The sequence below is a fragment of the Ovis aries genome, chromosome 2 (assembly GCF_016772045.2).
Source record: "Ovis aries strain OAR_USU_Benz2616 breed Rambouillet chromosome 2, ARS-UI_Ramb_v3.0, whole genome shotgun sequence".
In the NCBI taxonomy this organism is placed as follows: Eukaryota; Metazoa; Chordata; class Mammalia; order Artiodactyla; family Bovidae; genus Ovis; species Ovis aries.
The window spans coordinates 195,189,973-195,217,110 of NC_056055.1; positions in this window are offsets into that span (position 1 = coordinate 195,189,973).

Sequence of the window (27,138 nt, forward strand, 5' to 3'; positions counted from 1 at the left end):
ACTTTAACTTTTCACTTCGCTACCAGCTGATGCTCTTAAACCTCCTTTGGTGTCTTCCTCAATCACTGAAAATCAAGTTGCTCCAGGTCATGCACTTCCATGAGAAGCTCCATTTTGTAAAATGAATGAGACAGGATACATATTTTCCCATTTTGGTTTTATATAAAACACTCCCTTAGACAATGCACTCTAATTTTCCTGAGGTTTTGTTAGGACTGTATCTCAGTGTGACTTCTTTCTTAGAATGATACCTCTTTCTGATATCTCTCTTCAGATATGGGGATCCCTAATATGCCTCATGTATCACAAACTCGGCTTCTGCTTCTGGAGAGCACAATCTATGACAAATATCAAGTAGGAAAATTCCAGAGACCATGATTATAGTCCTAATTCATATTTTACATCAAATATTAACAATCTTAGGAAACTCAAGTTGGTCATAAAATTTTCACTACAAATTAAATGTAGAGATCATGTAGAACCATTGGCTTTATCAAGTTAATTTGAAAGTCCAAGCCTCCTTAAACCAGAGAATTTTTCTGTGGTTCATTATTCATAATATTAAATCATTCATTTCTTTAAAAACACATCATTCACTATAATATGCTAGGTGTCCTATTAAGTGTAGCCATACAGGGATGTATACATGAATGTTTTCATGACGGCATTTAATTTTCTGTTGATGGTTGGAGTTGTGTTCCTTCCTTATAATGTGCCTGAAGTCAAACTGTTGTAGGGGTAATGGCAGTAATGGCGACCTCCTTCAAAAGGGCTTATTGTTATATGCAGTGACCCTGACTATGGACACATGTCTCAACTAGAGACTCCTGGAAACTCACAGGCAAGTCTGTTTCAGTCTTCTGTGGGGTCACTGCTCCTTTTCCTGGGTCCTGGTGTGCACAAGGTTTTGTTTGTGCCCTCCAAGAGTTTGTTTCCCCAGTCCTGTGGAAGTTCTGTAATCAAATCCCCCTGCCCTACAAAGTCAAATTCCCTGGAGTTCTCAGTCCCTTTGGTGAATCTCCTGGTTGGGAAATTTGTTGTGGGCTCTAGAACTTTCACAACAGTGTGAGAACTTCTTTGGTATAATTGTTCTCCAGTTTGTGGGTCATCTGCTCAGTGACTCTGTGGGTTTGCTGCTAATAATGCCACAATTACCCTCATTTCACATGCTAGCAAAGTGATGCTCAAAATTCTCCAAGCTAAACTTCAACCGTATGTGAACTGAGAACTTTCAGATATCATGCTGTATTTACAAAAGGCAGAGGAATCAGAAATCAAATTGCCAATATCTGTTGGACCATCAAAAAACAAGAGAGTTTCAGAAAAAATCTACTTCTGCTTCATTGACTACACCAAAGCCTTTGATTCTGTGGATCACAACAAACTGTGGAAAATTCCTTAAGAGATGGATTACCAAACCACCTTACCTGTGTCCTGAGAAATCTGTATTCAGGCCAAGAAGAAACAGTTAGAACTCGACATGGTTCCAAGTTGGGAAAGGAGTATTTCAAGGCAGTATAATGTCACCCTAGTTATTTAACTTATATACAGAGCACATCATGCAAATGCCGGGTTGGATGAATCATAAACTAGAATCAAGATTGCTAGTTATAAATAGCAATAACCTCAGATATGCAGATGACACCACCTTTATGGCAAAAAGCAAAGAGAAACTAAAGAATCTCTTGGTGAAAGTGAAAGAAGAGAGTGGAAAAAGCTTGCTTAAAGCTTAATATTTAAAAAAAAAAAAAAAAAAAAACCAACTAAGATCATGGCATCTGGTCCAAACACTTCATGGCAAATAAAAGGGGAAACAATGGAAACAGTGTCAGACTTTATTTTCTTGGGCTGCAAAATCACTGCAGATGGTGCCTGCAGCCATGAAATTAAAGTCATTTTCTCCTTGCAAGAAAAAACATGACAAACCTAGAGAGCATATTAGAAAGCAAAGACAATACTTTGCCAAAAAGGTCCATATAGTCAAAACTATGGTTTTTCTGGTAGTCATGTATAGATGTGAGAGTAGGATCATAAAAAAGACTGAGCACCAAAGAACTGATATTTTTGAACTGTGGTGTTGGAGAAGACTCTTGAGAGTCCCTTGAAACTCAAAGAAATCAATCCAGTCAATCCTAAAGGAAATCAATCCTGAATATTCATTGGGAGGACTGATACTGAAGCTCCAATACTTTGGACACCTGATGAGAAGAGCTGACTCATTAGAAAAGACCCTGATGGTGGGCAAGATTGAAGGCAGGGGGAGAAGGGGACTATAGAGGATGAGTTGGTTGGATGGCATCACCGATTCAATGGACATGAGTTTGAGCAAGCTTCAGGAGATGGTGAAGGACAAGAATGGCTGACATGCTGCAGTCCATGGGGTCATGAAGTGTTGAACATGACTGAGCGACTAAACAAGGCATTTAATGGTAAGAGAGATTTTCAAACTAATTTACCAATGTAAATTAGTTTTTAATGGTTGATGTAACAAATTACCACAAGCAGTGGCTTAAAATAGCAATATATATATATATATATATATATATATATATATATATATATATGTGTGTGTGTGTGTGTGTGTGTGTGTGTTTGTGTGTGTGTATATATATATATATATATGTATATATATATATATATATATAGTCTTTCAGTTCTGGAGGTAAAAACTTGAAAATCAGTGACAATGGTCTAAAATTAAGGATTTTGCAAGAGCTAATTTTTTTTTTCCCTGAGATCACGAAGGGAAGAATCTATCTCCTTGCCTTTTCCTTTATCTTTGGTTTATGTCCCCTTCCTCACTTTCCTTTAATGTCCTCTTTTTCTTATCCCATCTCCTACTATTTTGATACTCTTAGTTTTTGCTCAGCAGATCTCTTGTGGTTGTGTTGGGCTTATCTTGGTAATTCAGGATAATCTCCTCATCTCACATTCCTTAATTTAATCATATTGTGGATGTCCTTTTTTCAGATAAGGTAAAATTGTAGGCTTTGGGTATTAAGGCACTGACATCTTGAGGTCATTAGTCGACTAACACAGAATGCAACTATGTAGGTAGAGGTATCAGTAGGTACTAAATTAGGATATTATATTTTTATAGAGAGTATCCCAAGGTATTGAGGAGGCTGCTAGATTACAGGTCAATAAAAGACATCAGGAAAACATAACTTTAAGTAGAGTTTTGAAAGATGACTAAAAGTTGGCTGGAGAAGGATGGAGCAATGGTGATTTGACACTTTAGATGACAGAGTAGCTCAAGCCAAGACATGGAAGCTACAAGACGTATAGGTTTTATGGAGTTCCAGATACTTAAAATTTTTGGATACAAAATGCACATTTATCTTACATTTTAATATTTCTAAAAAATGGCATCATTCTTATAATTAATGAACATATTAAATACAGTCATTCATTTATTTTTCTTAATATCCTATTATTGAGATGTTTCAAATCCTGAAAGATAATGCTGTGAAAGTGCTACACTCAATATGCCAGCAAATTTGGAAAACGCAGCAGTGGCCACAGGACTGGAAAAGGTCAGTTTTCATTCCAATCCCAAAGAAAGGCAATGCCAAAGAACACTCAAAATACTGCACAATTGCACTCATCTCACACGCTAGTAAAGGAATCCTCAAAATTCTCCAACCCAGGTTTCAGTAATATGTGAACCATGAATTTCCAGATATTCAAGCTGGTTTTAGGAAAGGCAGAGGAACCAGAGATCAAATTGCCAACATCTGCTGGATCATGGAAAAAGCAAGAGTATTCCAGAAAAACATCTATTTCTGCTTTACTGACTATATCGAAGCCTTTGATTGTGTGGATCACAATAAACTGTGGAAAATTCTGACAGAGATGGGAATACCAGACCACCTGACCTGCCTCTCGAGAAACCTCCATGCAGTTCAGGAAGCAACAGTTAAAACTGGACATGGAAAAACATGGTTGCAAATAGGAAAAGGACCATGTCAAGGCTGTATATTGTCACCCTGCTTATTTAACTTATATGTAGAGAGTACATCATGAGAAACACTGGGCTGGAAGAAGCACAAGCTGGAATCAAGATTGCCGGGAGAAATATCAATAACCTCAGTTATGCAGATGACACGACCCTTAAGGCAGGAAGTGAAGATGTACTAAAAAGCCTCTTGATGAAAGTGAAAGAGGAGAGCGAAAAAGTTCGCTTAAAGCTCAACATTCAGAAAACGAAGAACATGGCATCTGGTCCCATCACTTCATGGCAAATAGATGGGGAAACAGTGGAAACTGTGTCAGACTTTATTTTTCTGGGCTCCAAAATCACTGCAGATGGTGACTGCAGCCATGAAATTAAAAGACGCTTACTCCTTGGAAGGAAAGTTGTGACCAAACTAGATAGCATATTCAAAAGCAGAGACATTATTTTGCCAACAAAGATCTGTCTAGTCAAGGCTTTGGTTTTTCCAGTGGTCATGAATGGATTTCAGAGTTGGACTGTGAAGAAGGCTGAGCACCAAAGAATTGATGCTTTTGAAGTGTGGTGAAGAAGTTGGAGAAGACTATTGTGAGTCCCTTGGACTGCAAGCAGATCCAACCAGTCCATCCTAAAGGAGATCAGTCCTGGATGTTCATTGGAAGGACTGATGCTAAAGCTGAAACTCAATACTTTGGCCACCTCATGCGAAGTGTTAACTCATTGGAAAAGACCCTGATGCTTGGATTAGGGGCAGGAGGAGAAGGGGATGACAGAGGATGAGATGGCTGGATGGCATCACTGACTCGAAGGACATGAGTTTGGGTAAAGTCTGGGAGTTAGTGATGGACAGGGAGGCCTGGTGTGCTGCAATTCATGCGGCTGCAGAGGGGACAGAACTGAGTGACTGAACTGATCTGGAATGATGACATACTTTCAAAAATACATATGCAATATGATTTTATAAATTTGGTTTATAAGATGCTAAGAAAATAGTGAGAGGTGAGCCTGAAGGACAAAGCATGTGACAATCACTGCAGGCTGTAACAACTATGAAAACAAGTTTGTAAGCCATAATGAAAGTCACAGGAAATATTTGTAACCCTATAAGAAGATATTTCACATTGTCTGATTTTAGTTTTAGACAGATCATGTTGATTGTGTAGTAGAGGAGGCAATGGAAACAGGAGTTTTCCGTAATTGAATTTGCAAGTGTTGAAGGTCTGAATGATTGAAGTAGTGGCAACTGATTAATAATATGATGTAGAAATTGCCAATTTTGGTAAATGATTGATTTCATACAGTGAAAGATAAGAGAGGGGACAGTTTGTAGGATAACTACCTGATTTGGCAATTAGAAGAATTTTTGAATTTTTCCTGAGTGAAGAAATGAGCAGTCTTTTTATTGGGCATGAATGAGATGGAGGATCAATGAAGATTGATTATATTCATCATATTTAGTTTTTCAGTTGTATATGAAATATATAAACATAAATATACATCAGCATTTGTCTATAAGAATCTGAATCCCAGAAATGTATTTTTATTTATTTTCTTCTTTTTTTAAAAATGAACTAACTTATTTTAATGGCAGATAATTACAGTATTGTGATGGATTTTAGGAATGGGTTTTTAGATGGATACACTAATTCAGTATTTATCCAGTAATAATTGAAATCTTAAGCAAAGATGAGACAGTATGGAAGAAGGCCATGAGCCTTTCAGTTTGTTTATTTTGATTGCTTTTAGTTCAGCTTTCTTTCTTGTTTTGGATTGCTCTTCAATTTGTGTGTTATTATGTGATATCCTGCCTTTCATCATGGTAGTGAAAGTAAAACTAACTTTGATTTTTCTGCCCCTGATGACCAAAGATTTGGGCATGTGATGTGGGTTCAGGCAGATAGTGGCTCTCACAAAAAACTTTGAATATGGAATTGGATGCATGAATGGTTAGGGTTTTTTTTATGGCAAATGAAAAGGTTTTCCTAAATTTGGCACCAAGGCCCGGTACAAGACTTCCACAGTGTTAAATTAAGGTCAAAGTCCTAACCTACCATTTCTATTAATCATAGTTAGTGATGTTTCCTGATTAGTTTATGCTTTTTTACCTGTTTTCAAAGCCTGGTCTTTTGGCTCACCATCAGTTCTTGAGTCCCTAACATTATTCCATAAAATCCTTTGCTTAGCTAGAGTTGACTATCTTTATCATTATGGTTGATGCAGAAGATATGTACATTGAGAAAAGAAATGGGAGGAGAAACAGGAACATTTGATGGTTACCATCAGTCTGAATTTTTATGGTTCATGGTAAAAATTCTTCATTTTTAATATAAAAGTTTTGTATTCCCATACTCCCTTTAAACAATACAGACCCAGAATTCAAGGAAAAAAACACTAATAGGAATGAATTAATTTCTTTATAAATTTGCTTTCATTACCCATGCATTAATTGACAGAAGTGTGTGTTTGACTCACCTTAATTAAAGAAAAATAAGTCTACATGACTTTGTGTGTGTGTATAAATATACAAATGCTAAACATATTATTTTTTCCAATTCTGAAAGATCTTTCCACCCTATACATATGGATTAAAATGATTTTGATTTTTGTTTTCACTCAGAAAATAATTAATAGTGCCACAAAATAGTGTCCTGATGGAATAAATAGAGCTTATACATCTGTTGCTACCTAGAATACATTTAAAATAAAAAATAATCCACCTCATATATCATTAAATCTTTTCTTTCAATACTACAGTGGCTGCATTTCAATATTACAAAAGCCAAACCATAATTTTCACATTAGAAAATGAAAACAAAATGCTTTTCTTGAGTAAATGTGAAGAATCTGAAATCTTATTTCACTTATATATAAGGGTGAAATTATAGTATGGATTTTAAGTGTAGTGGATTTTGTTGATATTTTGCCCATAAATAACCTTTCAGGTTATTTCCTAAAAGTATATTATTATCCAGTTATTCATTTTCCACCTACTATTCTAAAGTTTTACATTGTTTTTTTGCATGTAGCAGCCACTGTGTTAAGTATAGAAGGATGACTAATAAACAGGTTTTCCCTATTAATGGCTCACAGTTTGGGAGATGATAGAAATGAGCTTAATTATAAATATAAAAGTAAAATAATAATGCAAAGTCAGAATTAAGAAATTCTAAGCAGGAAATTTTAAGAGTTTAAATGGTAAAATGAATTTTATTAGGTAATAGTGTACTATGAAGTTAAGAATTTTGTCTGTTGAAGAAAGGAGCAGGTTATGAATTTCTCAATATTTTCCTACTTTTAAGTTCAAAATAATTTCCTTTTATTTGAATTAAAATATATTAGCACAAAGCAAGCTTAACATGAGGGGAAACTTTTAAGAATTATAAATATTTTTCAGTAATAAACGTAAATGACCTAAAAAATGAAGTACAGAGAACATAAAATACAGGTGACCTGGAAGGTAATAATACTTATGGGAAATATTTCATCAGTTTGTAGGTGCCCTTGAATAATCATTCTTATGCTATTGCCCTGAGCAATAATCTAAAAGCTCTATTTTTTAATTTTTTCTATCAAACTAGACTGATTTCCTTTATCTTAAAGTTTCATTAATCTATAGTAGATACTTTTTTATTTATAGTATAAAATGTTCTAGTTATGATAGTTTAGGGAATACATTTATCACTCACTTACATATACATATTTAAATTGAGCAGGTTATACTTGCACATTTTTCCTGAAAGAAAAACGGTGTTTTTGACATTTGTTAACTGAGTTATCTTAAATAAGGGAGTTTTAATAGCATTAGTCATGAGGTCAAGCACCAAAACATAGAGGTTTTAACAAGTAATACAAATATATCTAGGACTAAGGCTAACTAATCTTACTATCCTAGAAATTTTAATATATTTTAAGGAGAAAAATTACTTTATAAATAAAACCATGTATTTTCAGAATTTACTTAAAATGTCTGCTGATAGTGTATATGGACAGAGAACTAAATAATCAGATTTCACAATATTTCTCCTTCTATTAGATGATACTTTATACTTGATTCTTGATTCTGTCCAGTAAAATTTAAATGTGAATAAGAACTTTAAAAATACTTTTTATTTAAATAATGAAGCAAAGTTGAAATTAAGTACTGTAAAATCAATAGATAAATCTAAACTTTCAGATTCATGCATGTTACCAAGTACCCCAGTCTCCATTTATTTTTATGTATAAATAGTTTGGCTGCAAATCTAGAAGTGTGTTTTAGTTTAGTTTTCTAAGATTTCTATTTTTCTTGCTGGGCCAAAAATATTACCAAACTTTGTCATGAGATTTTAATTTTCATTTTAATACAGAACCTATGAAAGTCCTAAAGAGAAGAGATTCATATTTGTTAGGGTAATTGGAAGAAATGGGAATTTTATAAGAAAAACTTCAAAATAACTGCAAAGAAAAATGGCATAAAACAATCTAATCCTTAGAAGCTTGATTTAAATCTGTAATCTTATAATAACAGCTTTTGTGAAAATCAGAATATTGAAGTATGTACATATGGATATTCAATATTGACAGGCATAACTTATTACTGTAATTATATTTTTATCTTATCAGCTAACTAATCTTGATTATTTTGTATATCCCAGTCATTAATCTAATCACACTAGGACCACAGCCTTGTCTAACTCAATGAAACCAAGCCATGGCTGCAGGGCAACCAAAGACAGGCGGGTCATGGTGGAGAGGCCTGACAGAATGTGGTCCACTGGAGAAGGGAATGGCTAGCCACTTCAGTATTCTTGCCTTGAGAACCCCATGAACTAAGCGCAGGTGGCTGCGAGCAGGCTCACTAAGCATGGCCGAGAGGAGCTACCCCACGTCCGAGGTCAGGGGCAGCAGCCTAGACTGCCAGGCTGCGTCGGGGCAGGAATGGCTGAAAAGAGCTACCCTGTGTCCGAGGTCAGTGGCTGCAGCCGGGAGGACACACCCCATGTCCGAGGTCAGGGGCGGCCAGGAGAAGCCGCCTTGCACCCGAGGCCAGGGGCAGTGACCTTGAGGAGCCATCTGGAGCCCGAGGCCAGGGCGGGTGGCCGGGAGGAGCAACCCAGGGAGTGGTGGCTGCACAGGCACAGGAGGGCCTAGAGGAGCTATCCCACATTGAAGGTCAGAAACTGTGGCGGTGAGGAGATACCCCTCATCCAAGGTAAGGAAGAGCAGCTGTGCTTTGCTGGAGCAGCCGTAAGGAGATACCCCACGCCAAGGTAAGAGAAACCTAAGTAAGAGGGTAAGTGCTGCAAGAGGGCATCAGAGGGCAGACACACTGAAACCATACTCACAGAAAACTAGTCAAACTAATCACACTAGGACCACAGCCTTGTCAAACTCAATGAAACCAAGCCATGCCAGCGGGGCAACCCAAGACGGGCGGGTCATGGTGGAGAGGCCTGACAGAATGTGGTCCACTGGAGAAGGGCATGGCAAGCCACTTCAGTATTCTTGCCTTAAGAACCCCATGAACAGTAGGAAAAGGCAAAATGATAGGACACCAAAAGAGGGACTCCCAAGATCATTAGGTGCCCAATATGGTACTGGAGATCAATGGAGAAATAACTCCAGAAAGAAGGAAGAGATGGAGCCAAAGCAAAACAATACCCAGCTGTGGATGTGACCAGTGATAGAAGCAAGGTCCGATGCTGTAAAGAGCAATATTGCATAGGAACCTAGAATATCAGGTCCATGAATGAAGGCAAATTGGATGTGGTCAAACAAGAGATTGCAAGGGTGAACGTCGACATTCTAGGAATCAGTGAACTAAAATGGACTGGAATGGGTGAATTTAACTCAGATGACCATTACATCTACTACTGCAGGCAAGAATCCCTCAGAAGAAATGAAGTAGCCATCATGGTCAACAAAAGAATCCGAAATGCAGTACTTGGATGCAATGTCAAAAACGACAGAATGATCTCTGTTCATCTCCAAGGCAAACCATTCAATATCACAATTATCCAAGTCTATGCCCCAACCAGTAATGCTGAATAAGCTGAAGTTGAACGGTTTTATGAAGACCTTCAAGATCTTTTAGAACTAGCACCCAAAAAAGATGTCCTTTTCATTATAGGGGACTGGAATGCAAAAGTAGGAAGTTAAGAAACACCTGGAGTAACAGGAAAATTTGGCCTTGGAATACGGAATGAAGCAGGGAAAGACTAATAGAGTTTTGCCAAGAAAACGCACTGGTCATAGCAAACACCCTCTTGCAACAACACAAGAGAAGACTCTACACATGGACATCACCAGATGGTCAACACCAAAATCAGACTGATTATATTCTTTGCAGCCAAAGATGGAGAAGCTCTATACAGTCAACAAAAACAAGACCAGGAGCTGACTGTGGCTCAGATCATGAACTCCTTATTGCCAAATTCAGACTTAAATTGAAGAAAGTAGGGAAAACCACTACACCATTCAAGTATCACCTCAATCAAATCCCTTATGATTATACAGTGAAAGTGAGAAATAGATTTAAGGGTCTAGATCTGATAGATAGAGTGGCTGATGAACTATGGCATGAGGTTCGTGACATTGTACAGGAGAGAGGGATCAAGACCATCCCCATGGAAAATAAATACAAAAAAGCCAAATGGCTGTCTGGGAGGCCTTACAAATAGCTGTGAAAAGAAGAGAGGAGAAAAGCAAAGGAGAAAAGGAAAGATATAGGCATCTGAATGCAAAGGTCCAAAGAATAGCAAGAAGAGAAAAGAAAGCCTTCTTCAGCGGTCAATGCAAAGAAATAGAGGAAAACAACAGAATGGGAAAGACTAGAGATCTCTTCAAGAAAATTAGAGATACCAAGGGAGTGTTTCATGCAAAGATGGGCTTGATAAAGGACAGAAATGGTATGGACCTAACAGAAGCAGAAGATATTAAGAAGAGTTGGCAAGAATACACAGAAGAACCATACAAAAAAGATAATCATGACCCAGATAATCATGATGATGTGATCACTCATCTAGAGCCAGACATCTTGGAATGTGAAGTCTAGTGGGCCTTAGAAAGCATCACTACGAACAAAGCTAGTGGAGGTGATGGAATTCCAGTGGAGCTGTTTCAAATCCTAAAAGATGATGCTGTGAAAGTGCTGCACTCAATATGCCAGCAAGTTTGGAAAACTCAGCAGTGGCCACAGGACTGGAAAAGGTCAGTTTTCATTCCAATCCCAAAGAAAGGCAATGCCAAAGAATGCTCAAACTACCACACAATTGCACTAATCTCACATGATAGTAAAGTAATGCTCAAAATTATCCAAGCCAGACTTCAGCTATATGTGAATCGTGAACTCCCTGATGTTCAAGCTGGTTTTAGAAACGCAGAGGAACCAGAGATCAAATTGTCAACATCTGTTGATCATGGAAAAAGCAAGAGAGATCCAGAAAAACATCTATTTCTGCTTCATTGACCATGCCAAAGCCTTTGACTGTATGGATCCCAATCAACTGTGGAAAATTCTGAAAGAGATGGGAATACCAGACCACCTAACTTGCCTCTTGAGAAACCTGTATGCAAGTCAGGAAGCAACAGTTCAAACTGGACAAGGACAACAGACTGGTTCCAAATAGGAAAAGGAGTACGTCAAGGCTGTATATTGTCACCCTGCTTATTTAACTTCTATGCAGAGTGCATCATGAGAAATGCTAGACTGGAAGAAACACAAGCTGGAATCAAGATTGCTGGGAGAAAGATCAATAACCTCAGATATGTAGATGACACCACCCTTATGGCAGGAAGTGAAGAGGAGCTAAAAGCCTCTTGATGAAAGTGAAAGAGGAGAGTGAAAAAGTTGGCTTAAAGCTCAAAGTTCAGTAAACTATGATCATGGCATCTGGTCCCATCATTTCATGGGAAATAGATGGGGAAACAGTAGAAACAGTGTCAGACTTTTTTGGGGCGGGGCCCAAAATCACTGCAGATGATGTCTTTAGCCATGAAATTAAAAGACACTTACTCCTTGGAAGAAAAGTTATGACCAACCTAGATAGTATATTCAAAAGCAGAGAAATTACTTTGCCGACTAAAGTCCATCTGGTCAAGGCTATGATTTTTCCAGTGGTCGTGTATGGATGTGAGAGTTGGACTGTGAAGAAGGCTGAGCACTGAAGATTTGATGCGTTTGAATTGTGGTGTTGGAGAAGACTCTTGAGAGTCCCTGGGACTGCAAGGAGATCTAACCAGTCCATTCTGAAGGAGATCAGCCCTGGGATTTCTTTTGGAAGGAATGATGCTAAAGCTGAAGCTCCAGTACGTTGGACGCCTCATTCGAAGAGTTGACTCATTGGAAAAGACTCTGATGCTGGAAGGGATTGGGGGCAGGAGCAGAAAGGGACAACCTTGGATGAGATGATGGATGGCATCATGAACTCGATGGACGTGTGTCTGAGTGAACTCTGGGAGATGGTGATGGACAGGGAGGCCTGGCGTGCTGCGATTCATGGGGTCACAAAGAGTCGAACATGACTGAGCGACTGAACTGAACTGAGTCATCATGCTAAGCACTTAATTAGTATTCAGTTCAGTTCAGTCACTCAGTCATGTCAAACTCTTGTGACCCCATGAACCGCAGCACTCCAGGCCTCCCTGTCCATCACCAACTCCTGGAGTTTAACCAAACTCATGTCCATTGAGTCGGTGATGTCATCTAACCATCTCACCCTCTGTCAACCCCTTCTCCTCCTGCCTTCAATCTTTTCCAACATCACGGTCTTTTCAAATGAATCAGCTCTTCGCATCAGGTGACCAAAATATTGGAGTTTCAGCTTCAACATCAGTCCTTCTAATTAACACCCAGGACCAATTTCCCTTAGGATGGACTGGTTGGATCTCCTTGCAGTCCAAGGGACTCTCAAGAGTCTTCTCAAGAGTAATCAGTATTACTTCATAATAAATCATAATAAATGCATGAGATATTTATTATCTCACTTTTCATATGAAGAAATTAAAGCATAGAAAAAGACATTATCTTAAATTACTTATCTATTGATTATCAGGAGAAGGATATGAACTCAAGCACCATGGGAACATCTGTTTCTATGAAGTTTAATATTCGGGGGAAAATAATTATAGTTCTTCTACTCACTTGTATCAAAGGCATATTAGTTGATGATGCTGGCTGATTAAACAATAAATTTATTGAAAGTATATTGTAGGGCATAACAATAGTTGGGAACATTCAGAAAAGTGCTGCAGTGTAAGTGCCGACAAACATTCAAAACTACTGCAGAAGTGGCAGTGAGAACAGCAACACAAATTTATTTCCTGCCGCTAGTGACTAGATACTCATGTTTAGACCTCAGAGCTTGTCTTAGTCACACTGCCATGAAGTCCAGCAACAATGCCCCTGTGCATAAACGAGTGGAGCTTGCTACCACTGATGAAATCAAAAGCCAAATGTTTTTACTACTCTTCTTGCTACCAAATGGATACTTAAAAGAGAACGATCTTCTTCACTCATTGTCTTTCAGATCATATGCTTAAATGATATCTTTATATCTGTGTCTATTTTGCTGTCTCATCTGTCGGTTAATCATCTGTGGATCTTTCTAAATTCCATATATATGCATTAATATACTGTATTGGTGTTTTTCATTGTGACTTACTTCACTCTGTACAATAGGTTACAGTTTCATCCACCTCATTAGAACTGATTCAAATGTATTCTTTTTAATAGCTGAGTAGTATTCCATTATGTATATATATCACAGCTTTCTTATCCATTCATCTGCCAATGAGCATCTAGGTTGCTTCTATATCTTAGCTATTGTAAACAGTGCTGTGATGAATATTGGGGTACACATGTCTCTTTCAGTTCTGGTTTCCTCAGTGTCTATGCCCAGCAGTGGGATTGCTGGGTCATATGGCAGTTCTATTTTCAGTTTTTAAGGAATCTCCACACTCTTCTCCATAGCGGCTGTACTAGTTTGCATTCCAACCAACAGAATAAGAGAGTTCCCTTTTTCCACATGCTCTCCAACATTTATTGTTTGTAGACTTTTTGATAGCAGCTATTCTTACTGGCATGAGATGGTACCTCATTGTGGTTTTGGTTTTCATTTCTCTGATAATGAGTGATATTGAGCATGTTTTCATGCATTTGTTAGCCATCTGTATCTCTTTGGATAAATGTTTGTTTAGTTCTTTGTCCCAGTTTTTCATTAGGTCATTTATTTTTCTGATATTGAGTTGAATGATCTTTTGTATATTTTTGAGATTAATTCTTTGCAAGTTTCTTCATTTGCTATTATTTTCTCCCATTCTGAAGGCTGTCTTTTCACCTTGCTTATAGTTTCCTTCGTTGTGCAAAATCTTTTAAGTTTAATTAGGTCCCATTTGTTAATGTTTGCTTTTAGTTCCATTACTCTGGGAAGTGGGTTATAGAGGATCCTGCTGTGGTTTATGTTGGAGAGCACTTTGCCTATATATTCCTCTAGGAGGTCTATAGTTTCAAGTCTTATATTTAGACCTTTAATCGATTTTGAGTTTATTTTTGTCTATGGTGTTAGAGTGTATTCTAGTTTCATTGTTTTATAGGTGGTTGACCTGTTTTCCCAGCATGACTTGTTAAAGAGATTATCTTTTCTCCATTGTATATTCTTGACTCTTTTGTCAAAGATAAGGTGTCCATAGGCACGTGGATTTATTTCTGGGCTTTCTATTTTGTTCCATTGATCTATATTTCTGTCTTTGTGCCAGTACCATACTGTCTTGATGACTGTAGCTTTGTAGTATAGTCTGAAGTCAGGCAGGTTGATTCCTCCAGTTCCATTTTTCTTTCTCAATATTGTTTTGGCTATTTGAGGTTTTTTTTTTTTTTTTTTTGTAATTTTATACAAATTGTGAAATTATTTGTTCTAGTCTTGTGAAAAACAGCATTGGTAGCTTGATAGGGATTGCATTGACTCTATAGATTGCTTTGGGTAGTATATTCATTTTCACTATATTAATTCTTCCAATCCATGAACGTGGTATATTTCTCCATCTATTTGTGTCATCTTTCATTTATTTTATCAGCTTTTTATAGTTTTCTATATAGAGATCTTTTGTTTCTTTATGTTGATTTATTCGTAATTATTTTATTATTTTCATCACAATGATGAATAGGATTGTTTCCTTAATTTATCTGTTTTCTCATTGTTGGTGTATAGGAATGTGAGGGATTTCTGTGTATTAGTTTTGTATCCTGAAACTTTACTATATTCATTGATCAGTTCTAGCAATTTTCTGGTAGTGTCTTTAGGGTTTTCTATGTAGAGGATCATGTCATCTGCAGACAGAGGGTTTTACTTCTTTTCCAGGCTGGAATCCTTTTATATATTTTTATATATTTTTCTTCTCTGATAACTTTGGCTAAAACTTCCAGAATTATGTTGAATAGCAGTGGTGAAAGGGACACCCTTGTCTTACTCCTGATTTTAAAAGAAATGCTTTCATTTTTTCACCATTGAGGATAATGTTTGCTTTGGGTTTATCATCTATGGCTTGCATGAAGTTGAGGTATGTTCCTTTTATGCCTGCTTTCTGGAAAGTTTTTATCATAAATGGGTGTTGAATTTTGTCAAAGTCTATCTCTGCATCTATTGAGAGAACCATATGGTTTTTTTCTTTCAATTTGTTAATGTGGTATATCACATTGATTGATTTGTGAACACTTAAGAATCCTTGCATCCCTGAGATAAAGCCCACTTGGTCATGATGTATGATCTTTTCAATATGTTGTTGGATTTTTTTTTCTAGAATTTTGTTGAGGATTTCTGCATCTATGTTCATCAGTGCTATTGGCCTGTAGTTTTCTTCTTTGGTGGCATCTTTGTCTGGTTTTGGTATTAGAGTGATGGTGCCTTCAAAGAATGAGTTTGGAGTTTACCTCCCTCTGAAATTTTCTGGAAGAGTTTGAGTAGGATAGGTGTTAGCTCTTCTCTAAATTTTTGGTAGAGTTCACCTGTGAAGCCTTCTGGTCTTGGGCTTCTGGTTGTTGGAAGATTTTTGATTACAGTTTTGATTGCCATGCTTCAGATATGATGGGTCTATTAAGATTTTCTATTTCTTCCTGGTTCAGTTTTGGAAGGTTATACTTTTCTAAAAATTATTCTGTTTCTTCCAAGTTGTCAATTTATCTTGCATATAGTTGCTAATTGTAGTCTCTTATGAGTCTTGTATTTCTGTGTTGTCTGTTGTGACTTCTCCATTTTCATTGCTAATTTTTTTAATTTGTTCCTTTTTCTTTTTTTTTCTTGATGACTCTGGCAAATGGTTTGTCTATTTCATTTATCTTCTCAATGAACCAGCTTTTAATTTTGTTGATTTTTGCTAGAGTCTCCTTTGTTTCTTTTTCAATTTTTTCTGCCCTAATTTTTATGATTTCTCTCCTTATACTAACTTTAGGGGCTCTTCATTTCTTCTAGTTCCTTTAGGTGTAAAATTAGGTTATTTATTTCATTTTTTTCTTGTTTCTTGACATAAGCTTTTATTGCTATGAACCTTCCTATTTGCCCTGCTTTTACCATATACCTTAGGTTTTGGGGCTCATGTTTTCATTATCATTTGTTTCTATGCATATTTTGATCTCCTTTTTGACTTCTCCCATGATTTGTTGGTTATTCCAAAGCATGTTGCTTAGCCTCCATATATTTGTAGTTTTATTAATTTGTTTTTTCCCTGTAGTTGACATCTAATTTTACCACATTGTGATCACAAAAGATGCTTGAAATGATTTCTTTTTTTCTTTCTTTTTTTTTTTTTTTTTTTTACTTTACCAAGACTAGATTTATGGCCCAGAATGTGATCTATCCTGGAGAATGTTCTGTATGCCCTTGAGAAAAAGGTGATATTCATTGTTTTGGGGTGAAATGTCTTATAGATATCAATTAGGTCTACCTGGTCCAATGTATCATTTAAAGTTTGTGTTTCTTTGCTAATTTTTTGTTTGGTTGATCTATCCATAGGTGTGAGTGGGGAATTAAAGACTCCTACTGTTATTGTGTTACTATTAATTTCCCCTTTCATACCTGTTAGCATTTGCCTTATGAACTGAGGTGCTCCTATGTTGGGTGCATATATATATATATATATATATATAAAATTGTTATATTTTCTTCTGGGATTGATCTTTTGATCATTATGTAGTGTCCTTTGTCTCTTTTCATGGTCTTTATTTCAAAGTCTATTTTATCTGATGTGAACATTGCTACTCCTGCTTTCTTTTGGTCTCTATTTGCATGAGATACATTTTTCCAGCCCTTCACTTCCGGTCTGTATGTGTCCCTTGGTTTGAAGTGGATCTCTTTTAGACAGCCTATATAGGGGTCTTGTTTTTATATCTGTTCAGCAAGTCTTTGTCTTTTGATTGGGGCATTCAAGCCATTTACATTTAAGGTAAGTATTGATAACTATGATTCTGTTGCCATTTACTTTGTTGTTTTGGGTTCAATTTTATAATCCTTTTCTGTGTTTCCTATCTAGAGAAGATCTTTAGCATTTGTTTAAGAGCTGGTTTGATGGTGCCGAATTCTCTCTGCTTCTGCTTGTCTGTAAAGCTTTTGGTTTCTCCTTCATATTTGAATGAGATCCTTGGTTTCTCCTTCATATTTGAATGAGATCCTTGCTGGGTATATTAATCTGCATTGTTGGTTTTTCTCTTTCATCACTTTAAGTATGTCCTGCCATTCCCTTCTGGCCTGAAGAGTTTCTCTTGAAAGGTCAGCTGTTATCTTTCTGGTGATCTTTGTGTTATTTGTTGCCTTTCCCTTGCTGCTTTTAATATTTGTTCTTTGTGTTTGATCTTCATTAGTTTGATTAATATGTGTCTTGGGGTGTTTTGCCTTGGGTTTATTCTGTTTTGGACTCTGGGTTTCTTGGACTCAGGTGGCTATTTCCTTCCCCATTTTAGAAAACTTTTCAGCCATTGTCTCCTCAAGTATTTTCTCATGCCCTTTGTTTTTGTCTTCTTCTTCTGGGACTCTTATGACTGGAATATTGGGGCATTTAACATTATCCCAGAGGTCTCTTAGGTTGTCCCCATTTCTTTAAATTCCTTTTTCTTCTCTGATTCATTTATTTACACCATTCTATCTTCCGCCTCACTCATCCTATCTTCTGCATCACTCATTCTTGTTGCGAGCAAAATGACACAAGGACAAAACACACAAGACACACAAGAGACAGACAATATACCACTCTGGCCGGAGGAAAAAAAAAAACTGTGCAAAACTAATTGTGGTTTATTTTTATAAAGCCCCCTAGGCAGAACTCCAGACTGCATGAATAAGCCTTTTCAGTACAGTGCAGGTGCATACATGTTATCATACAGCAAGGGGAGTGAAATCCCTGTCTACTGCAGAGTCTGTCCAGAGCCCTTTTTTTCTTCTTATCACACACAAAAAAAATGTTCCCTCGTTTGCAAGGGACTATTAAACTCAAGGTTGTGTCCAGACTCCTTTGCAGAACGCCTCGTTTGCAAGCACTTTCAGCCAGAGCAGAGAGTCCCATTTGCAGTCACATCTCCGCTACCCTATTGTGGCTGCATTAACCCTTCATCTCCCCCTTTTCAATTTGCTTTTATAAATTGCAGCATGGTCTGGATATTTTCTGCTTCGCGCTTTAGTTGTTTTTCTTTTCACCATTGCCGGAAGACTAGAAAAGCAGCATAACATATAAGTAATATAAACACAGTGTTTTCAAAGGTAGTCCCAATTAGTGAGGATACATGCCCTAATGGGTTTAAGTTGTTTATTTTCTCTTGAAGACTTTTTAGCAAATCAGACCCCATAGTGTCAGGTAAAGTCTTGCTAAAAGTAGACAAAATTTGTCGTTCTAGGTCCATAATCTCCATAGTGAGATTTTGATGCCCAGTCAAGGATCGTTTTACTTTATCCCATCCTTCACTCATGTTAAATGGTACAGGTGTTATACAAAACTGAGAAGAATTCCAATCACATTTCAACACACTTTGTGTAGATAAAACAGCTAATTTATCTCCAAGCCAGGAAACGGTGTGTTGAAGATTGAGCACGTCGGTAGCAAGTTGTGCATCCAAATCTCGCTGTTGTTGCCATAGCAAATGAGAGTCTTTATGCCAGTCCCGAATAAAATCAGCTGTTTGAATTTTTTGGTGTAATGCAAGACCTGCCACCGCCGCTATTGCAGTTACTGATGCGACTGCTAGAATCGAAGCAATGACCACACCAAGCATATGTCAAGATCAGTGTAGCAAAGTCTGTACAGCAGTTACTAGATGAGAAACAGCAAAAGAATCTGACCACGACCGAGTCAGATTTATAGGTAACCATACTTTTGTCTGAGCCTTAACAATTACTAACGAGAAATTGGAGTTATAGGTTCGTCTTTCAAATTCTTCCCACCAAGACTGATTTACACATTGAGTTAGATTACAATAATCACATGACACAGACCCCACAGTATCATTTCAGGTCTAATTTCCATATAACAATGCAAAAGGATATTTTACACATGCCATTGCAGAATAAGATTTATTAACATGTAAATTAACATGGAATGGACCCGAAGAGTCATCACTATCCAAAGTATAGTTTTTTGACCAGATAGTGAGATTACCAGAAACTGCCCATAGTTTTCAAATATCTCCTTGAATGTGCAGATATCCTTGCAATTGTAATTGAGGAGGGACAAGTGCAAATTGCTGCCATTTAACTGTTTTATTACCATTGCCCATCAAAGTGCTATTTGCATAATGCCACCTAAGAGATTTATTTGACCATTTTTTTAAGAATTGCCCATGATCTGTACTCCAATCTACAATGATGGCCCCAGAATAACTCATGACTTTAAAGGGTCAATGACCTCAGCAATGTTTTCACTCCAGAGATTTTAGAGAAGGAACAAAAATGTTAACATGACATAGCGACATGTGTTTTCCATTTTGAATGTCTATCAGTTCTGTCGAGGTGTTAAATCTCCTGGTGGAAACAAGTACAGTAAAAGTAGCAAAATGGTAATTATTATACTTTATCCCCCATGTATTATAGGAATGATGAGAATGTTCCTTGGTGGACAGACAAAAGGGGTGTCCTCCTATACACAAAGGAATACCTTCTACTGCAATGGTGAAATTATTAATATTATATTGTTGTTTATGATGAGATAGTTGTTCTATTCCCCCGCAAGCTGGTGGGGGAAAGAAGGTAGTCTCATTAGTACATACCTGCACTTCTGGTTCCCCCCAGGAAACTGCTCTTACTAATGGGGAATTAGGTATATATGCCCAATATTTATGATTACTTGCTGATACACCAATTACCTGACATGTCACCACCACCATCATGGCAAGCAAAAGATTGGTAGGATTCAGAGGTTGCCCCGCCTTCATTAACATCTTCTCTGCTTCCTGGGTCAACCTCTTCATTTGACCCCACGTAGGAGGTGTTGCTTCCCTTGTACGGAAAGTAAAGCTTTTCTGCATAGTAAGCTCTTTGAATTTTTGAACAAAGGGAGCAGCCATTGTTGATTTTGATCAATCTTGCTGGGGTCCAAAACCTGTAATTATTAACAGAAATGAAAGCATACCCTTGTCCCAAATATATTAATGATGCTGGGATCCAACCTTTTTCTTTATCTTTATACCAAATAGGTGTATTCAAGATATTCTTATCCTCTTCTTTCCCTTGAAAATGCAACTCTGCTGCTGATAGATTTCCCTTGCTCCAAACATTCAAAAAATTTAGGGTAACTAAGGTTTTATTCAGAATGTCTTTAGGTTTCATAAATCTCTCTCTTTTTTTTTAAAGATATTTATGTAAGGTATGATTAGCTTTTTAAATGCTAGCTTGTCTTTGACTATTATAAGGAATATCAAAAGTATGAGTTATATGGTATTGAGATAAAAAATGAGTTAATTTTGTGGATTGGTTGGCAGGTGTATTATCAGTTTTTAATTTAATTGGTAATCTTATAACTGTAAAACAAGATAACAAATGAATAATAACAGCATCAGCCTTTTTAGAATGTAATGTAGTGGCCCATTGAAAATGTGTGCAAGTATCTGTAGTATGATGCACACATTTTTGTTGTCTGAAAGAAGAAATGTAAATTATATTTATTTGTCATATCTGATTTGTTTATTGTTTTTTCATGTTGACACCTGGTGGGGTAAATGGCAAAGCAAAGGGCGTACATATGGAACAAGAATGAATAAAATATTTTGAGCTTGTTTTTGAGTGATAGTATGAGATTTTTGTAACCCTTTGGAGTTGGTATGTTGTAAGAGATGTTTTTGTTTTGTTGTTTTTATAGGATAAAGTAAGGCATCAATTGTAGCATTTTTGAATGATAAGGGTCTAGGATGGGCAGAATGTACACGGATGTGAGTAAAGAAAATTAACTCTGAACGCTGTAAGAGCAATTGTTGTATTTGGCAAAACAATTCATTAATAGCTGTTTAAAGGGTTAGTGGAAGGGAGACATGGGGAAGTTGTAGGCAAGAGAGAACAGCATATTGAGAATTTGAAACAATGTTAATAGGAAGTTGGAGAAAATCTTGTAAAACTAAATAGATAGCCTATCATTTAGTGGGGTGTATAGAAGAAAATGAGTGGGGGAGAATCTTGGAACTTTTTGGGGTCAAATATCTAGCAGTATTTTTATTTGCATTTGTAAAAATAGTGGGTTTTTTAACTGGAACATCTGAAATTGGGGAATGAGATATCATAGTGTTAGTTTGGAGGAAATCAATCAATTTAGATGACGGATAATGATTAGAAAACGAACCAGGATATGAGGCAAGAGAAATTTGTCAGTTTTTATTAAATTGTAAACATCGAGATATTTGAGCAGTTGTTAACTGAGTAACAATCTGGTGTGGTTTACATTTTGACAACTATAAAATATGATGGTGACCTTTTTGTATAAGGAAGGCTACATGTGTAGTCAATTTTTTGGAAAAACTGTTAGGTAAGAAAATCTATTGTATTAATCTTTTTTTTCTGAGCAATTACACTAGATGGAGAATAAGGGGTATGAAATATTATAAACAAAATAGGTTGAGACGCATATAAGTAAGTCAAAAAGCCGTCATTTAGTCGTTGTTTAACAAATTGAAGTTTTTGTAAAGCCAATGGGGTTAAGGTCTGGGGGCTATTTAGAGTTGTATCTCTTTTTAAAGTAGAAAACAAATGTTGTAATTGATAAGTAGGAATCTCAAGTACCGGCGTAGCCAATTAATATTTTTCAATAACTTTTGAAAATCATTTAAGGTTTTGAAATGGTCTCTTTTAATTTGTAACTTTTGGGGCCTTATTTTATGTTGTTTTAATGTTGTCTCTAAATATAAAATAGGAAAGTCTTTTTGAATTTCTTTTGGGGCTATTTGTAAATTGTATAGTCTTAAAGCCTCTTGTATTTTTAAAAAGGATTTATTACGTTTAGCAATATTAGGAGTTGTTAATAGGAGATTATCTATATAATGATAAATGAAATAATTGGGGTATTTTTGACGGAGGGATTGTAAAGAGTGAGCTATGAATTTTTGGCATAAGGTAGGACTATTCATTATTTTTTGTGGTAAGATTGTCTATTGATAATGCTTAACAGGCTGAGCATGATTAAAAATAGGAATTGTAAAAGCAAATTTATCTCTATCTTGTAATTGTAGGGGAATGGTAAAAAATAGTCTTTAAGATTTAGCACCATTAAGGACTAATTTTGAGGAATAAGAGCTGGAGAGGGGAGTCTCAACTGTAAAGTTTTCATAGGTTTAGTATATTTATTAACTTTTTGTAAATTAGTTCACATTTTTTATTTTTTAGATTTTTTTTTTTTTTAATAACAAAAACAGGAGAATTTTAGGGGGAGGTAGAGGGTTTTATATGACCAAGTTGGAGTTGTTTTTGTATTAATTGTTTTAACGCCTCGAGCTTTATTTGTGGTAATGGCCACTGCTCAACCCATTTTGGAGTATTAGTTAACCATTTTAATGGGAGTGTTTGAGGAATTTTAGCAGTGGCTACTAGTTTTTGATGGAATGGTTACAGAAGCCCCCAAAGGAGAGAGAAGATCGTTTTTTGTTTTTTTTTTTTTTTTAAATTTATTAATAGGTATGTTTATGATATAAAAGGTAACAAACACTGATCTTTTATTATGGAATTGGCATTGCAAGGGATGGGTACTCTTTTAGACATCTGCAATGGAGCCCAGTCTTGTTAGCATTAGAGGGCTTTTTTTGTTTTGTTTTGTTTTTTAATCTTGGGGCCATTGTTGAGAAGAAATGACTGAAACATCTGCCCCTGTGTCTATTAGTCTCTCAAAGTTGTTCTTTTGTATAATCAAGGAGAGAACAGGGTGAGAATCTTTGATAAGCATTTTCCAAAATATATGTTGCCCAGTATTTTTAAATCTTGTTTGTTTATTAGGAAGAGCCAAAAAGGGGTGATAAGGTAGGAGCAGTATTTGAGCAATATGCTCTCTAGCTAACAATGAAAACGTGGTAGAAGTAGAGACCATAATTAAAATTTTTCCAACATAGTCAGAGTCTATTACCCCAGGAATTATGGTTAGACCTCTCAAAGCCATGCTGTTATGACCTAATATCAAGCCAAAAGTGCCTTTAGGCAGTGGTCTAAACACATTTCTTTTTAATTTGTAAATGCCTCTCCCTGGTGACAAAAGAACATTATCAGATAGTGGCAAATCAGCAGCAGCGCTCCCTGAAGTAGCAGACCGCAAGTCTGAAATCATCATCTGAGGTCTTTTTAATGGGGCATTGACTCGTAACGGTTGCTGGGAGGGAACAGGGTTGGGGCAGGTGGGATGACAGGAGGGCAGAGAGGAAAAGTCTCTGGTATTGTTTTTGGGCCCGAAGGACTTAGGCCCGAAAGGATAGTTTTTGGGTATCGGGTTGTCTATTTTGTCTGTTTTAGATCTACATTTATTAGTCTAATGAAGTCTCTTTTTGCACCGATGGCAAGGTCTAGGAGGAGTCTTATTTTTTTAGCAAGAGATCTGTCTTTAGGAATTGTACCTTGATCAGCTTTCAATTTTTGACACTCTCTTTTTATATGACCAGGTTTTTTACAATGGAAGCAGTTACCTCCCTTTTGTGGTCTCATAACTTTGGCCAAGGCTGTAGCAAAGACATTAGCCTGATGTTCAGTTTTTTTTTTTTTTTTTTTTTACTCTCGAGCAGGCTCTGATATATTTAGCTATAGATGCACCCTGTGTCTTTAATGGTCTCAGTATACACTTGTATTTAGGATTTGCATTTTTAAATGCTAAAGTTTGTAATAATATCTCTGAAATCTCATTTTTCTCTACAGCCTGTTTTACAGCTACCCTCAACCTTGTTAGAAAATCAGTATATGGTTCATTGGGGCCTTGCATTGTTTTAACAAAGGAGGGCTGGGCGTGACCAGTAGGCACCACACGGTGCCATGCTCGTAAAAAGACCTGGTGGACTTGTTGTAAGTCTTGATCAGAGTATTGAGCCTGTTCTGTTAAAGCCCTCTCTCATTAGCTTGTCTTTGAGAGGACCGGGGGATTTTGTCTCTCATTAATCTGAGCCTGTTTTTTAGCTTTTTTTTTCTACCAGCTATGAAGTTGCAACCATTGAGAACCCTTTAAGACAGCTTGGGCAATAGATTTCCAATCTAACGGAATGATTAATTTGCCTTTTTTCAATGATTTTAGCATAGCCAAAACAAAGGGAGATTGAGGACCATACTGCGCTACTGCAGCTTTAAGATCTTTAAAAAAATTATATTTCAAAGGAGTGTATTGAACATTTATCACATTGTCATTTTGCTGTCTCTGGATGGGAAATAATTGTGGAGGATTGATAAAACCACCAGGGGGAGCAGGTAAGTCATCATCATGAAGCATAGACAAAGGAAAGGAGAACCGACAATGTTCCCTGCCCACATCGGGCTGATTAACCGCAGTGGGGAAAAGAGAAGCATAAGGAGGAACAGAAGGTGTAGATTTTTTTTCTTCTTTATGGGATTTTCACCACTCCTGGAATAGATGGGTCATTTCTTTAATCTCTTTGCCCTCCTCTGACGAAACTGAAGAAGCCTCCGAATCTGATTTTGAACTATCAGATGTTTCACCATTTACAGGAGGAGGCTCACTTGTATCCTTGCCTTTAGGCAATGCAGAAGCCCCACCAATGTCTGACAATCCTCATAAATTATTTCTCCCTTCCTTGAAGCATTAGATTTAGTTTTACTATCAGTAGAAAGCAAGGTCAAAGCCTGTGTTATAGCACTACACAAAGTCTATAACTTCAAAGGGATCACATTACCCTTCTGATGTTGCTTTTTCAATATTTTTGAATTATTTTCCATTCCTTTAAGTTTACCTGTAACTTAGTTTGATATTGAAACCAATGACAATATTGCTCCACCAAGCGAAAGACCTCACTCAATTGATGAGTCGAGGCCTTAACGCCTATGGAGTGGAAAAGTCCTTTGACTAACTGCATGTATTGTGTCTGTAGAGATGAGGAATTTCCCATGATTTTCTTGAAAGTTCCCCTGCTATGGATGTAAAATCCCCCCAGGGTTACTCACCCTTTTGGTTTTACTCGAGCCCCACGTTCGGCGCCAGATGTTGCGAGCGAAATGACACAAAGACAAAACACACGAGACAGACAAGAGACAGACAAAACACCACTTCGGCCGGAGGAAAAAAAACTGCGCAAAACTAATTGCGGTTTTATAAAGCCCCGTAGGCAGAATTCCAGACTGCATGAATAAGCCTTTTCAGCACAGTGCAGGTGCATAAATGTTATCATACAGCAAGGTGAGTGAAATCCCTGTCTACTGCAGAGTCTGTCCAGAGCCCTTTTTTTCTTCTTATCACACACGCAAAAAAGTTCCCTCGTTTGCAAGGGACCATTAAACTCAAGGTTGTGTCCAGACTCCTTTGCAGAACGCCTCGTTTGCAAGCATGTTCAGCCTGAGCAGAGAGTCCCGTTTTCAGACACGTCTCCGCTACCCTATTGTGGCTACATTAACCCTTCAATTCTACTGTTTGTTCCCTCCAGAGTGCTTTTGATCTTAGTTATTGCATTGTTCTTTATTGATTGACTCTGCTTTATTTCTTCTAGGTCCTTGTTAAACATTTCTTGCATCTTCTCAATCCTGTCTCTAGTCTATTTATCTGTAAGTCCATTTTTTTTTTCAAGATTTTGTATCATCTGTAGTATTATTATTGTGGAGAACTCCAGATAATAATTCAGGCTACTCCTTAGCTCCTCCTCTTTTGTTTAGTTTTATGAGCATTTATCATGTTCCTTTACTTGCTGCATATTTCTCTGCCTTTTCATTTTGTTTAAATTGCTGTGATTGGGATGATCTTTCTGCAAGCTGGAAGTTCCTGGTTCCTTTTTTTTTTTTTTTTTTTGTGGAGCATGCTCCCTTTGGGTGGGGTTGGACTGGGGGCTAGTCAAGGTTTCTTGGTTACTGGAGGTTGCATCTGTGTTCTGGTGGGTGGAGCTGAATCTCTTCTCTCTAGAGTGTGATTTTGTGTCCAATAGTGAGTTTTGGGGTGTCTATGGGTTTTGCGTGGCTTTGGGCAGCTTGTCTTTTAATGCTCAGGTCTGAGTTCCTGCTTTGCTGGAGAATTAGCATTGTATGTCTTACTCTGGAACTTGTTGGCTCTTGGGTGGTGTTTAGTTTCAGTGTAAGTATGGAGGCTTTTGGGTGAGCACTTGTCGATTAATGTTTCCTGGAATCAGCAGTTCTCAGATATTCTCAAGTTTGGGAGTTAAGCCTCCTGCCTCTGGCTTTCAGTCTTATTCTTACAATAGCCTCAAGACTTCTCTATCCATGCAACACAGATGATAAAACATCTAGGTTAATGATGAAGAAATTCTCCACAGTGAAGGACACCCAGAGAAGTTCAGAGAGATACAGGGAGAAGAGAAGCGGGATGAGCGAGATAGAGGTGACCAGGAGGAGAGGGAGTGTTAAAAAGGGAGAGAGCAATGAAGCCAGTAATCAGTTCCCTAAATGCTCTCTACAGTCTGGAACATCCAGAGAGATTCATAGAGTTACATAGAGAAGAAAAGAAGGAAGAGGGAGATAGAGGTGAGCATGAGAAGAGGGGTAGTAAAAAGAGGAGAGACCATTCTATCCAGTAATCAGTTTCCTTACTGTTCTCCACAGCCTGGAACA